Raw genomic sequence first — 13,108 nt, forward strand, 5'->3', positions numbered from 1 at the left:
TTTATATTTGGAGCGATTTGATGCCTATGGTGGAAAAGAAAATATCTTCACATAAAAACTAGACATAAGAATTCATAGGAATTATTTTGTGATGTGCACATTCAACTAACAGAGTTGAACCTTTCTTTTGATAGAGCAGTTTTGAAACACTCCTTTTGTAGAATCTACTTGTGGATATTTGGATCTCTTTGAGGCCTTCGTTGCAAACAGAATATCTTCACATAAAAATTAGTCAGAAGCTTTCTCAGAAGCTGCTTTGTGATATGGGCATTCAACTCACAGAGCTGAACTTTATTTTGATAGAGCAGTTTTGAAAAACTCTTTTTTGTAGAATCTGCAAGCGTTCATTTGGAGTTCTTTGAGGCCTATGGTGGAAAAGGAAATATCTTCACATAAAAATTTGACAGAAGCATTCTCAGAAACTGTTTTGTGATGTGTGCATTCAACTCACAGAGTTGAACCATCCCTTTGAGAGAGCAGTTTTGAAACATTCTTTTTGTAGAATCTGCAAGTGGATATTTAGAGGGATTTGAGGCTTATGGTGGAAAAGGGAATATCTTCACATAAAAACTAGACAGAAGCATTCTGAGAAACTTATTTGTGATGTGAACATTCAACTCACAGAGTTGAACCTTTCTTTTGATAGAGCAGTTATGACCACACTTTTTGTAGAATCCACAAGTGTTCATTTGGAGTACTTTGAGGCCAGTGGTGGAAAAGGAAATATCTGGACATAAAAACTAGACAGAAGCATTATCAGAAACTTCTTTGTGATGCGTGCATTCAACTCACAGAGTTAAAACTTACTTTTGAGAAAGCAGATTTGAAACAGTCTTTTTGCAGATTCAGCAAGTGGATATTTAGACTGATTTGAGACCAATGGTGAAAAAGCAAATATCTTCACATAAAATCTAGACAGAAGCATTCTCAGAAACTTCTTTGTGAAGTGTGCATTCAATTCACAGAATTGAAACTTTCTTGGGATAGGGCAGTTTTGAAACACTCCTTTTGTAGAATCTGCTAGTGGATATTTTGATCTCTTTGATACCTTCGGTGGAAACGGGAATACCTTCACATAAAAACTAGACAGAAGCATTCTGAGAAACTGCTTTGTGATGTGTGCATTCCACTCACAAAGTTGAATCTTTCTTTTGACAGAGCAGTTTTGAAACAATCTTTTTGTAGAATCTGTAAGTGTTCATTTGGAGCGCTTTGAGGCCTATGGTGGAAAAGGAAATATTTTCACATAAAAACTAGACAGAAACATTCTCAGAAACTGTTATGTGATGTGTGCATTCGTCTCACATAGTTGAACCTTTCTTTTGGTAGAGCAGTTTTGAAACACTCTTTTTGTAGAATCTGCAAGTGTTCATTTGGAGCGCTTTGAGTCCTATTGTGGAAAAGGATATATCTACACATAAAAAGTAGACAGAAGAATTCTCAGAAACTTTTTTCTGATTTGTGCATTCAACTCACAGATTTGAACCTTCCTTTTGAGAGAGCAGTTTTGAAACACTCTTTGTGTAGTATCTCCAAGTGGATATTTGGAGCGATTTTAGGTCTCTGGTTGAAAAGGGAATATGTTTACATAAAAACTAGAGAGAAGCACTCTCAGAAACTACTTTGTGATGTGTGCATTCAATTCACAGGGTTGAAACTTTCTTTTGATAGAGCAGTTGTGAAACACTGTTTTTGTAAAATCTGCATTTGGATATTTGGAGAGCTTTGGGGCCTATGGTGGAAAAGGAAATATCTTCAAATAAAAACTAGACAGTAGCATTCTCAGCAACTTCTTTGTGATCTGTGCATTCAATTAACAGAGTTGAATCTTTCTTTTCATAGAGCAGATTTGAAACACTCCTTTTACAGAATCTGCTAGTGGATATTTAGATCTCTTTTAGGACTTCGTTGTAAACGGGAATAACTTCCATAAAAACTAGACAAGCATTCTCAGAAACTGCTTTGTGATGTGTGTTTTCTACTCACAGAGTTGAATCTTTCTTTTGATAGAGCACTTTTGAAAACCTCTTTTTGTAGAATCTGCCAGTGTTCACTTGGAACGCTTTGAGGCCAATGGTGGAAAAGGAAATATCTTCACATAAAAAATAGACAGAAGAATTCTCATAAACTGCTTTGTGATGTGTGCATTCAACTCACAGAGTTGAAACTTCCTTTTTGGAGAAAGCAGTTTTGAAACAGTCTTTTTGGAGATCCTGCTCATGGATATTTGGAGCGATTGTAGGCCTAGGGTGGAACAGGAAATATCTTCCAATAATAGCTAGACAGAAGCATTCTCAGAAATTTCTTTGTGACGTGTGCATTCAACTCACAGAGTTCAACATCCCTTCTGACAGAGCAGCTTTGAAACAGTCTTTTTGTAGAATCTGCAATGGATAATTGCAGCAATTTGAGACCTATGGTGGAAAAGGAAATATCTTCAACTAAAAACTGACAGAAGCATTCTCAGAAACTTCTTTGTGATGTGTGCATTGAGCACACATAAATGAACCTTCCTTTGGACAGAGCAGTTTTGAAACAGTCTTTTTGTACAAACTGCAAGTGGATATTTGGAAGGATTTGATGCCAATGTAGAAAAGGGGATATCTTCGTATAAAAATTAGAAAGAAGCATTCTCAGAAACTTCCTTGTGATGTCTGCATTCAACAAACAGAGACGAACCTTTCTTTTGATAGAGCAGTTTCTAAACACTCCTTTTGAAGTATCTGCTTGTGGATATTTGGAGCTCTTTGAGGCCTTCGTTGGAAACGGGATATCTTCACATCAAAAGTAGACAGAGAAGCATTCTCAGAAACTGCTTTGCGATATGTGCATTCAACTCACAGAGTTGAACTTTTCTCTTTATAGAGCAGTTTTGAAACACTCTTTTAGTAGAATCTGCAAGTGTTCATTTGGAGCGCTTTGAGGCCTATGGTGGAAAAGGAAATATCTTCGCATAAAAACTTGACAGAAGCATTCTCAGAAACTTCTTTTTGATGTGCACATTGAACTCACAGAGTTGAACCTTCCTTTTGAGAGAGCAGTTTTGAAACAGTCTTTTTGTGGATTCTGCAAGTGGATATTTGAGCGATTTGAGGCCTGTGGTGGAAAAGGAAACATCTTCACATAAAAACTACCCAGAAGCATTCTCAGGAACTTCTTTGTGATGTGTGCATTCAACTAACAGAGTTCAACCTTTATTTTGATAGAGCAGTTTTGGAACACTCCTTTTGTAGAATCTGCTAGTGGATATTTGGAGATTTTTGAGGCCTTCGTTGGAAACGGGAATATCTTCACAAAAAACTAGACAGAAGGATTCTCAGAAACTTCTTAGTGATGTGTGCATTCAACTCACAGATTTTAACTTTTCTTTTGATAGAGCAGTTTTGAAATACTCTTTTTGTAGAATCTGCAAGTGTTCATTTGGAGCGCTTTGAGGACTATGGTGGATAAGGAAATATCTTCACATAAAAACTAGACAGAAGTATTCTCAGAAACTTGTTTGTGATGTGTACATTCATCTCACAGAGTTGAACCTTCCTTTTGACAAAGCAGTTTTGAAGCAGTCTTTTTGTAGAATATGCAAGTGGATATTTGTAGCGATTTGATGCCTTTGGTGGAAAAGGGAATATCGTCACATAACAACCAGACAGAAGCATTCTCAGAAACTTGTCTGTGAGGTGTGCATTCAACTCACAGAGTTGAACCTTCCTTTTGAGAGAGCAGTTTTGAAACATTCTTTTTGAGGAATCTGCATGTGGATATTTGAAGAGATTTGAGGCTTATGGTAGAAAAGGTTATATCTTCACATAAAAACTAGACAGAAGCATTCTCAGTAACTTCTTTGTAATGTGTGCATTCAAATCACAGAGTTGAAACTTTCTTTTGAGACAGCAGTTTTGAAACAGTCTTTTTGTAGATTCTGCACGTGGATATTTGGAGCGATTTGAGGCCTAGGGTGGAACCAGAAATATCTTCCCAAAAAGGTAGAGAGAAGCATTCTCAGAAATTTCTTTGTGATGTGTACATTCAACTCACAGAGATGAACCTTTCTTTTGACAGAGCAGTTATGAAACAGTCTTTTTGTAGCATCTGCAAGTGGATATTTGGAGCGATTTGATGCCTATAATGGAAAAGGGAATATCTTCACATAAAAACGAGACAGAAGCATTCTCATAAACTTCTCTGTGATGTGTGCATTCAACTCACAGAGTTGAACCTCTCTTTTGATAGAGCAGTTTTGAAACAGTTTTTTTGTAGAATCTGCCTGTGGATATTTGGAACAATTTGAGGCCTATGGTGGAAAAGGGAATATCTTCACATAAAAGCTAGACAGAAGCATTCTCGGAAACTTCCTTGTGATGTGTGCATTCAACTCACAGAGTTGAACCTTTCTTTTGATGGAGTAGTTTTGAAACACTCCTTTTGTAGAATGAGCTAGTGGATATTTTTATCTCTTTAAGGCCTTCGTTAAAAACGGGAATACCTTCACATAAAAACTAGACATTAGCATTCTCAAAAACTGCTTTATGATGTGTGCATCGAACTCACAGAGTTGAACCTTTCTTCGGATAGAGCAGTTTTGAAACACTCTTTCTGTGTACAATCTGCAAGTGTTCATTTGGAGTGCTTTGATGCCAATGCAGTAAAAGGAAATGTCTTCACAGAAAAACTAGACCGAAGCATTCTCAGAAACTTCTTTGTGATGTGTAGATTCAACTCACACAGTTGAGCCTTCTTTCTGATAGAGCAGTTTTGAAACACTCCTTTTGTAGAATCTGTCAATGGATATTTGAGCGATTTGAGGCCTATGGTGGAAGAGGGAATATCTTCACAAAGAATCTAGACAGAAGCATTCTCAAAAACAACTTTGTGATGTGTGCGTTCAACTCACAGAGATGGACCTTCCTTTTGACAGAGCTGTTTTGAAACAGTCTTTTTGTAGAATCTGCAAGTTGATATTTGGAGCGATTTGATGTCTATGGTGGAAAAGGGAATAACTTCACATAAAAACTAGAGAGAAGCATTCTCAGAAAATTGTTTGTGGTGTGTGCATTCAACTCACAGAGATGAACCTTCCTTTTGACAGAGCAGTTTTGAAACCGTCTTTTTGTGGAATCTGCAAGTTTATATTTGGAGCGATTTGATGCCTATGGTGGAAAAGAAAATATCTTCACATAAAAACTAGACATAAGAATTCATAGGAATTATTTTGTGATGTGCACATTCAACTAACAGAGTTGAACCTTTCTTTTGATAGAGCAGTTTTGAAACACTCCTTTTGTAGAATCTACTTGTGGATATTTGGATCTCTTTGAGGCCTTCGTTGCAAACAGAATATCTTCACATAAAAATTAGTCAGAAGCTTTCTCAGAAGCTGCTTTGTGATATGGGCATTCAACTCACAGAGCTGAACTTTATTTTGATAGAGCAGTTTTGAAAAACTCTTTTTTGTAGAATCTGCAAGCGTTCATTTGGAGTTCTTTGAGGCCTATGGTGGAAAAGGAAATATCTTCACATAAAAATTTGACAGAAGCATTCTCAGAAACTGTTTTGTGATGTGTGCATTCAACTCACAGAGTTGAACCATCCCTTTGAGAGAGCAGTTTTGAAACATTCTTTTTGTAGAATCTGCAAGTGGATATTTAGAGGGATTTGAGGCTTATGGTGGAAAAGGGAATATCTTCACATAAAAACTAGACAGAAGCATTCTGAGAAACTTATTTGTGATGTGAACATTCAACTCACAGAGTTGAACCTTTCTTTTGATAGAGCAGTTATGACCACACTTTTTGTAGAATCCACAAGTGTTCATTTGGAGTACTTTGAGGCCAGTGGTGGAAAAGGAAATATCTGGACATAAAAACTAGACAGAAGCATTATCAGAAACTTCTTTGTGATGCGTGCATTCAACTCACAGAGTTAAAACTTACTTTTGAGAAAGCAGATTTGAAACAGTCTTTTTGCAGATTCAGCAAGTGGATATTTAGACTGATTTGAGACCAATGGTGAAAAAGCAAATATCTTCACATAAAATCTAGACAGAAGCATTCTCAGAAACTTCTTTGTGAAGTGTGCATTCAATTCACAGAATTGAAACTTTCTTGGGATAGGGCAGTTTTGAAACACTCCTTTTGTAGAATCTGCTAGTGGATATTTTGATCTCTTTGATACCTTCGGTGGAAACGGGAATACCTTCACATAAAAACTAGACAGAAGCATTCTGAGAAACTGCTTTGTGATGTGTGCATTCCACTCACAAAGTTGAATCTTTCTTTTGACAGAGCAGTTTTGAAACAATCTTTTTGTAGAATCTGTAAGTGTTCATTTGGAGCGCTTTGAGGCCTATGGTGGAAAAGGAAATATTTTCACATAAAAACTAGACAGAAACATTCTCAGAAACTGTTATGTGATGTGTGCATTCGTCTCACATAGTTGAACCTTTCTTTTGGTAGAGCAGTTTTGAAACACTCTTTTTGTAGAATCTGCAAGTGTTCATTTGGAGCGCTTTGAGTCCTATTGTGGAAAAGGATATATCTACACATAAAAAGTAGACAGAAGAATTCTCAGAAACTTTTTTCTGATTTGTGCATTCAACTCACAGATTTGAACCTTCCTTTTGAGAGAGCAGTTTTGAAACACTCTTTGTGTAGTATCTCCAAGTGGATATTTGGAGCGATTTTAGGTCTCTGGTTGAAAAGGGAATATGTTTACATAAAAACTAGAGAGAAGCACTCTCAGAAACTACTTTGTGATGTGTGCATTCAATTCACAGGGTTGAAACTTTCTTTTGATAGAGCAGTTGTGAAACACTGTTTTTGTAAAATCTGCATTTGGATATTTGGAGAGCTTTGGGGCCTATGGTGGAAAAGGAAATATCTTCAAATAAAAACTAGACAGTAGCATTCTCAGCAACTTCTTTGTGATCTGTGCATTCAATTAACAGAGTTGAATCTTTCTTTTCATAGAGCAGATTTGAAACACTCCTTTTACAGAATCTGCTAGTGGATATTTAGATCTCTTTTAGGACTTCGTTGTAAACGGGAATAACTTCCATAAAAACTAGACAAGCATTCTCAGAAACTGCTTTGTGATGTGTGTTTTCTACTCACAGAGTTGAATCTTTCTTTTGATAGAGCACTTTTGAAAACCTCTTTTTGTAGAATCTGCCAGTGTTCACTTGGAACGCTTTGAGGCCAATGGTGGAAAAGGAAATATCTTCACATAAAAAATAGACAGAAGAATTCTCATAAACTGCTTTGTGATGTGTGCATTCAACTCACAGAGTTGAAACTTCCTTTTTGGAGAAAGCAGTTTTGAAACAGTCTTTTTGGAGATCCTGCTCATGGATATTTGGAGCGATTGTAGGCCTAGGGTGGAACAGGAAATATCTTCCAATAATAGCTAGACAGAAGCATTCTCAGAAATTTCTTTGTGACGTGTGCATTCAACTCACAGAGTTCAACATCCCTTCTGACAGAGCAGCTTTGAAACAGTCTTTTTGTAGAATCTGCAATGGATAATTGCAGCAATTTGAGACCTATGGTGGAAAAGGAAATATCTTCAACTAAAAACTGACAGAAGCATTCTCAGAAACTTCTTTGTGATGTGTGCATTGAGCACACATAAATGAACCTTCCTTTGGACAGAGCAGTTTTGAAACAGTCTTTTTGTACAAACTGCAAGTGGATATTTGGAAGGATTTGATGCCAATGTAGAAAAGGGGATATCTTCGTATAAAAATTAGAAAGAAGCATTCTCAGAAACTTCCTTGTGATGTCTGCATTCAACAAACAGAGACGAACCTTTCTTTTGATAGAGCAGTTTCTAAACACTCCTTTTGAAGTATCTGCTTGTGGATATTTGGAGCTCTTTGAGGCCTTCGTTGGAAACGGGATATCTTCACATCAAAAGTAGACAGAGAAGCATTCTCAGAAACTGCTTTGCGATATGTGCATTCAACTCACAGAGTTGAACTTTTCTCTTTATAGAGCAGTTTTGAAACACTCTTTTAGTAGAATCTGCAAGTGTTCATTTGGAGCGCTTTGAGGCCTATGGTGGAAAAGGAAATATCTTCGCATAAAAACTTGACAGAAGCATTCTCAGAAACTTCTTTTTGATGTGCACATTGAACTCACAGAGTTGAACCTTCCTTTTGAGAGAGCAGTTTTGAAACAGTCTTTTTGTGGATTCTGCAAGTGGATATTTGAGCGATTTGAGGCCTGTGGTGGAAAAGGAAACATCTTCACATAAAAACTACCCAGAAGCATTCTCAGGAACTTCTTTGTGATGTGTGCATTCAACTAACAGAGTTCAACCTTTATTTTGATAGAGCAGTTTTGGAACACTCCTTTTGTAGAATCTGCTAGTGGATATTTGGAGATTTTTGAGGCCTTCGTTGGAAACGGGAATATCTTCACAAAAAACTAGACAGAAGGATTCTCAGAAACTTCTTAGTGATGTGTGCATTCAACTCACAGATTTTAACTTTTCTTTTGATAGAGCAGTTTTGAAATACTCTTTTTGTAGAATCTGCAAGTGTTCATTTGGAGCGCTTTGAGGACTATGGTGGATAAGGAAATATCTTCACATAAAAACTAGACAGAAGTATTCTCAGAAACTTGTTTGTGATGTGTACATTCATCTCACAGAGTTGAACCTTCCTTTTGACAAAGCAGTTTTGAAGCAGTCTTTTTGTAGAATATGCAAGTGGATATTTGTAGCGATTTGATGCCTTTGGTGGAAAAGGGAATATCGTCACATAACAACCAGACAGAAGCATTCTCAGAAACTTGTCTGTGAGGTGTGCATTCAACTCACAGAGTTGAACCTTCCTTTTGAGAGAGCAGTTTTGAAACATTCTTTTTGAGGAATCTGCATGTGGATATTTGAAGAGATTTGAGGCTTATGGTAGAAAAGGTTATATCTTCACATAAAAACTAGACAGAAGCATTCTCAGTAACTTCTTTGTAATGTGTGCATTCAAATCACAGAGTTGAAACTTTCTTTTGAGACAGCAGTTTTGAAACAGTCTTTTTGTAGATTCTGCACGTGGATATTTGGAGCGATTTGAGGCCTAGGGTGGAACCAGAAATATCTTCCCAAAAAGGTAGAGAGAAGCATTCTCAGAAATTTCTTTGTGATGTGTACATTCAACTCACAGAGATGAACCTTTCTTTTGACAGAGCAGTTATGAAACAGTCTTTTTGTAGCATCTGCAAGTGGATATTTGGAGCGATTTGATGCCTATAATGGAAAAGGGAATATCTTCACATAAAAACGAGACAGAAGCATTCTCATAAACTTCTCTGTGATGTGTGCATTCAACTCACAGAGTTGAACCTCTCTTTTGATAGAGCAGTTTTGAAACACTCCATTTATAGAATCTGCTACTGGATAATTTGATCTCTTTGAGGCCTTCATTTGAACTGGTATATCTTCACATATAAACTAGACAGAAGCATTCTAAGAAACTGTTTTGTGATGTATGCATTCAACTCACGGAGTTGAACCATCCTATTGAGAGAGCAGTTTTCAGACAGTCTTTTTGTAGAATCTGCATGTCGATATTTGGACGGATTCGAGGCTTATGGTGGAAAAGGGAATATCTTCACATCAAAACTAGTCAGAAGCATTCTCAGAAACTTCTTTGTGATGTGTACATTCAACTCACATAGTTGAAGCTTTCTTTTGATAGAGCAGGTTTGAGACACTCCATTTGTAGAATCTGTTTGTGTATATTTGGAGCTCTTTGAGGCCTTCCTTGGAAACGGTATATCTTCACACGAAAACTAGACAGAGGCATTCTCAGAAACTGCTTTGTGATGTATGCATTCAACTCACAGAGTGGAACCTTTCTTTTAATAGAGCAGTTTTGAAACACTCTTTTTGTAGAATATGCAAGTGTTCATATGCAGCGCATTGAGGCCTAGAGTGGAAAAAGAAATATCTTCACAAAAAAACTTGACAGAAGCATTCTCAGAAATTTCTTTGTGATGTGCGCATTCAACTCACAGAGTTGAACCTTCCTTTTGAGAGAGCAGATTTGAAACCCTCTATTTGTAGAATCTGCAACTGTATACTTGAGCGATTTGAGTCCTATGGTGGAAAAGGAAATATCCTTACGTAAAAACTTCACAGAAGCATTCTCAGGAACTACTTTCTGATGTGTGCATTCCACTCACAGTGTTGAACCTTTATTTTGAGAGAGTAGTTTTGAAACATTCTTTTTGTCGAATCTGCAAGTGTTCATTTGGAGCCTTTTGTGGTGTATGATGGAAAAGGAAATATCTTCACATAAAAACTAAACAGAAACATTCTCAGAAACTTCTTTGTGGTGTGTGGATTCAACTCACAGAGGTGAACCTTCCTTTTGAGAGAGCAGTTTTGAAACAGTCTTTTTGCAGAATCTGCAAGTTGATATTTGGAGGGATTTGAGGTCTATGTTGGAAAAGGGAATATCTTCACATAAAAACTAGAGAACCATTCTCAGGAACTTCTTTGTGATGTGTGCATTCAACTAACAGAGTTGAAACTTTCTTTTGATAGAGCAGTTTTGAAACACTCCTTTTGTAGGACCTGCTATTGGTTATTTGGAGATTTTTCAGGCCTTCGTTGGAAATGGGAATATCTTCACATAACAACTAGACAGTAGCATTCGCAGAAAGTTCTTTGTGATTTTGTCATTCAACTCACAGAGGTGAAACTTTCTTTTGATAAAGTAGTTTTGAAACACTCCTTTTGTAGAATCTGCTCTTGGTTATTTGGAGATTTTTCAGGCCTTCATTGGAAATGGGAATATCTTCACATAACAACTAGACAGAAGCATTCTCAGAATGTTCTTTGTGATTTTGTCATTCAACTCACAGAGTTGAAACTTTCTTTTGATAGAGCAGTTTTGAAACACTCTTTTGTAGGACCTGCTATTGGTTATTTGGAGATTTTTCAGGCCTTCGTTGGAAATGGGAATATCTTCACATAACAACTAGACAGTAGCATTCGCAGAAAGTTCTTTGTGATTTTGTCATTCAACTCACAGAGGTGAAACTTTCTTTTGATAAAGTAGTTTTGAAACACTCCTTTTGTAGAATCTTCTCTTAGTTATTTGGAGATTTTTCAGGCCTTCATTGGAAATGGGAATATCTTCACATAACAACTAGACAGAAGCATTCTCAGAATGTTCTTTGTGATTTTGTCATTCAACTCACAGAGTTGAAACTTTCTTTTGATAGAGCAGTTTTGAAACACTCCTTTTGTAGAATCTGCTAGTGGATATTTGGAACTCTCTGAGGCCTTCGTTGGAAAGGGGAATAACTTCACAGAAAAACTAGACAAAAGCCTACTCAGAAACTGCTTTTTGATGTGTGCATTCAACTCAAAGAGTTGAACCTTTATTTTGATAGAGCAGTTTTGAAGCACTCTTTTTGTAGAATCTGCAAGTGTTCATTTGGAGTGCATTGAGGCCTATGGTTGAAAAGAAAATATCTTCACATAAAAACTAAACAGAAACATTCTCAGAAACTTCCTTGTGATGTGTGCATTGAACTCACAGAGTTGAAACTTCTTTTTGAGAGAGCACTTTTGAAACAGTCTTTTTGTACAATCTGCGAGTTGATATTTGGAGAGATATGAGGTCTATGTTGGAAAAGGGAATATCTTCACATACAAACTAGAGAGAAGCATTCTCAGAAACTTCTTTGTGATGTGTACATTCAACTCACAGAGTTGAACGTTTACTTTGAGATAGCAGTTTTGAAACACTCTTTTTGTAGAATCTTCAAGTGTTCATTTGTAGCGATTAAAACCTACAGTGGAAAAGGAAATATGATCACATAAAAACTAAAGAGAAGCATTCTCAGAAACTTCTTTATGATGTGTGCATTCAATTCACAGAGTTGAACCTTTCTTTTGGAGAGCAGCTGTGAAACAGTTTTTTTGTAGTATCTGCATGTGGATATTTGGAGCGATTTGAGTTCTATGGTGGAAAAGGGAATATCTTCACATAAAAACTAGACTGAAGCATTCTCAGAAACTTGTTTGTGACGTTTGCATTAAGCTAACAGAGTCGAACCTTTCTTTTGATAAAGCAGTTTTGAAACAGTCTTTTTGTACAATCTGTAAGTGTTCATTTGTAGCGCTTTGAGGCCTCTGTTGGAAAATGAAATATCTTCACATAAAAACTAAACAGAAGCATTCTCAGAAACTTCTTTGTGATGTGTACATTCAACTCACAGAGTTAAACCTTCCTTTTGAGAGAGCAGTTTTGATACAGTCTTTTTGTAGAATCTGTATGTGGATATTTAGAGCGATTTGAGGCCTATGGTGGAAAAGAGATTATCTTCACATGAAAGCTGGACAGAAGCATTCTCAGAAACTTCTTCGTAATGTGTGCATTCAACTAACGGAGTTGAAACTTTCTTTTGATACAGCAGTTTTGAACACTACTTTTGTAGAATCTGCTTGTGGATATTTTAAGCTCTTTGAGGCCTTCGTTGGAAACGGGATATCTTCACATAAAAACTAGACACAAGCATTCTCAGAAACTGCTTTGTGATGTGTGAATTCAACTCACAGAGTTGAACCTTTCTTTGGATAGAGCAGTTTTGAAGCAATCTTTTTGTAGAATCTGCAAGTTTTCATTTGGAACGCATTGAGTCATTTGGTGGAAAAGGAAATATCTTCACATAAACACTTGACAGAAGTATTCTTAGAAACATCTATGTGATGAGTGTATTCAACTCACAGAGTTGAACTTTCCTTTTGAGAGAGCAGTTTTGAAACGTCTTTTTGTAGAATCTGCAAGTGGATATTTGAGCGATTTGAGTCCTCTGGTGGATAAGGAAATATCATCACATAAAATTACACAGAAGCGTCCTCAGGAAATACTTTGTGATGTGTCCTTTCAACTAACAGAGATGAACCTTTCTTTTGATAGAGCAGTTTTGAAACACTCCTTTTGTAGAATCTGCTTGTAGATAATTGGATATTATTCAGGCCTTGGTTGGGAAGGGGAATATCTTCACATAAAAACTAGACAGAAGCATTCTCAGAAAGTTCTTTGTGATATGTGCTGTCAACTAACAGAGTTGAAGCTTTCTTTTGATAGAGCAGT

The sequence above is a fragment of the Pan paniscus genome, chromosome 7 (assembly GCF_029289425.2).
Source record: "Pan paniscus chromosome 7, NHGRI_mPanPan1-v2.0_pri, whole genome shotgun sequence".
NCBI lineage: Eukaryota > Metazoa > Chordata > Mammalia > Primates > Hominidae > Pan > Pan paniscus.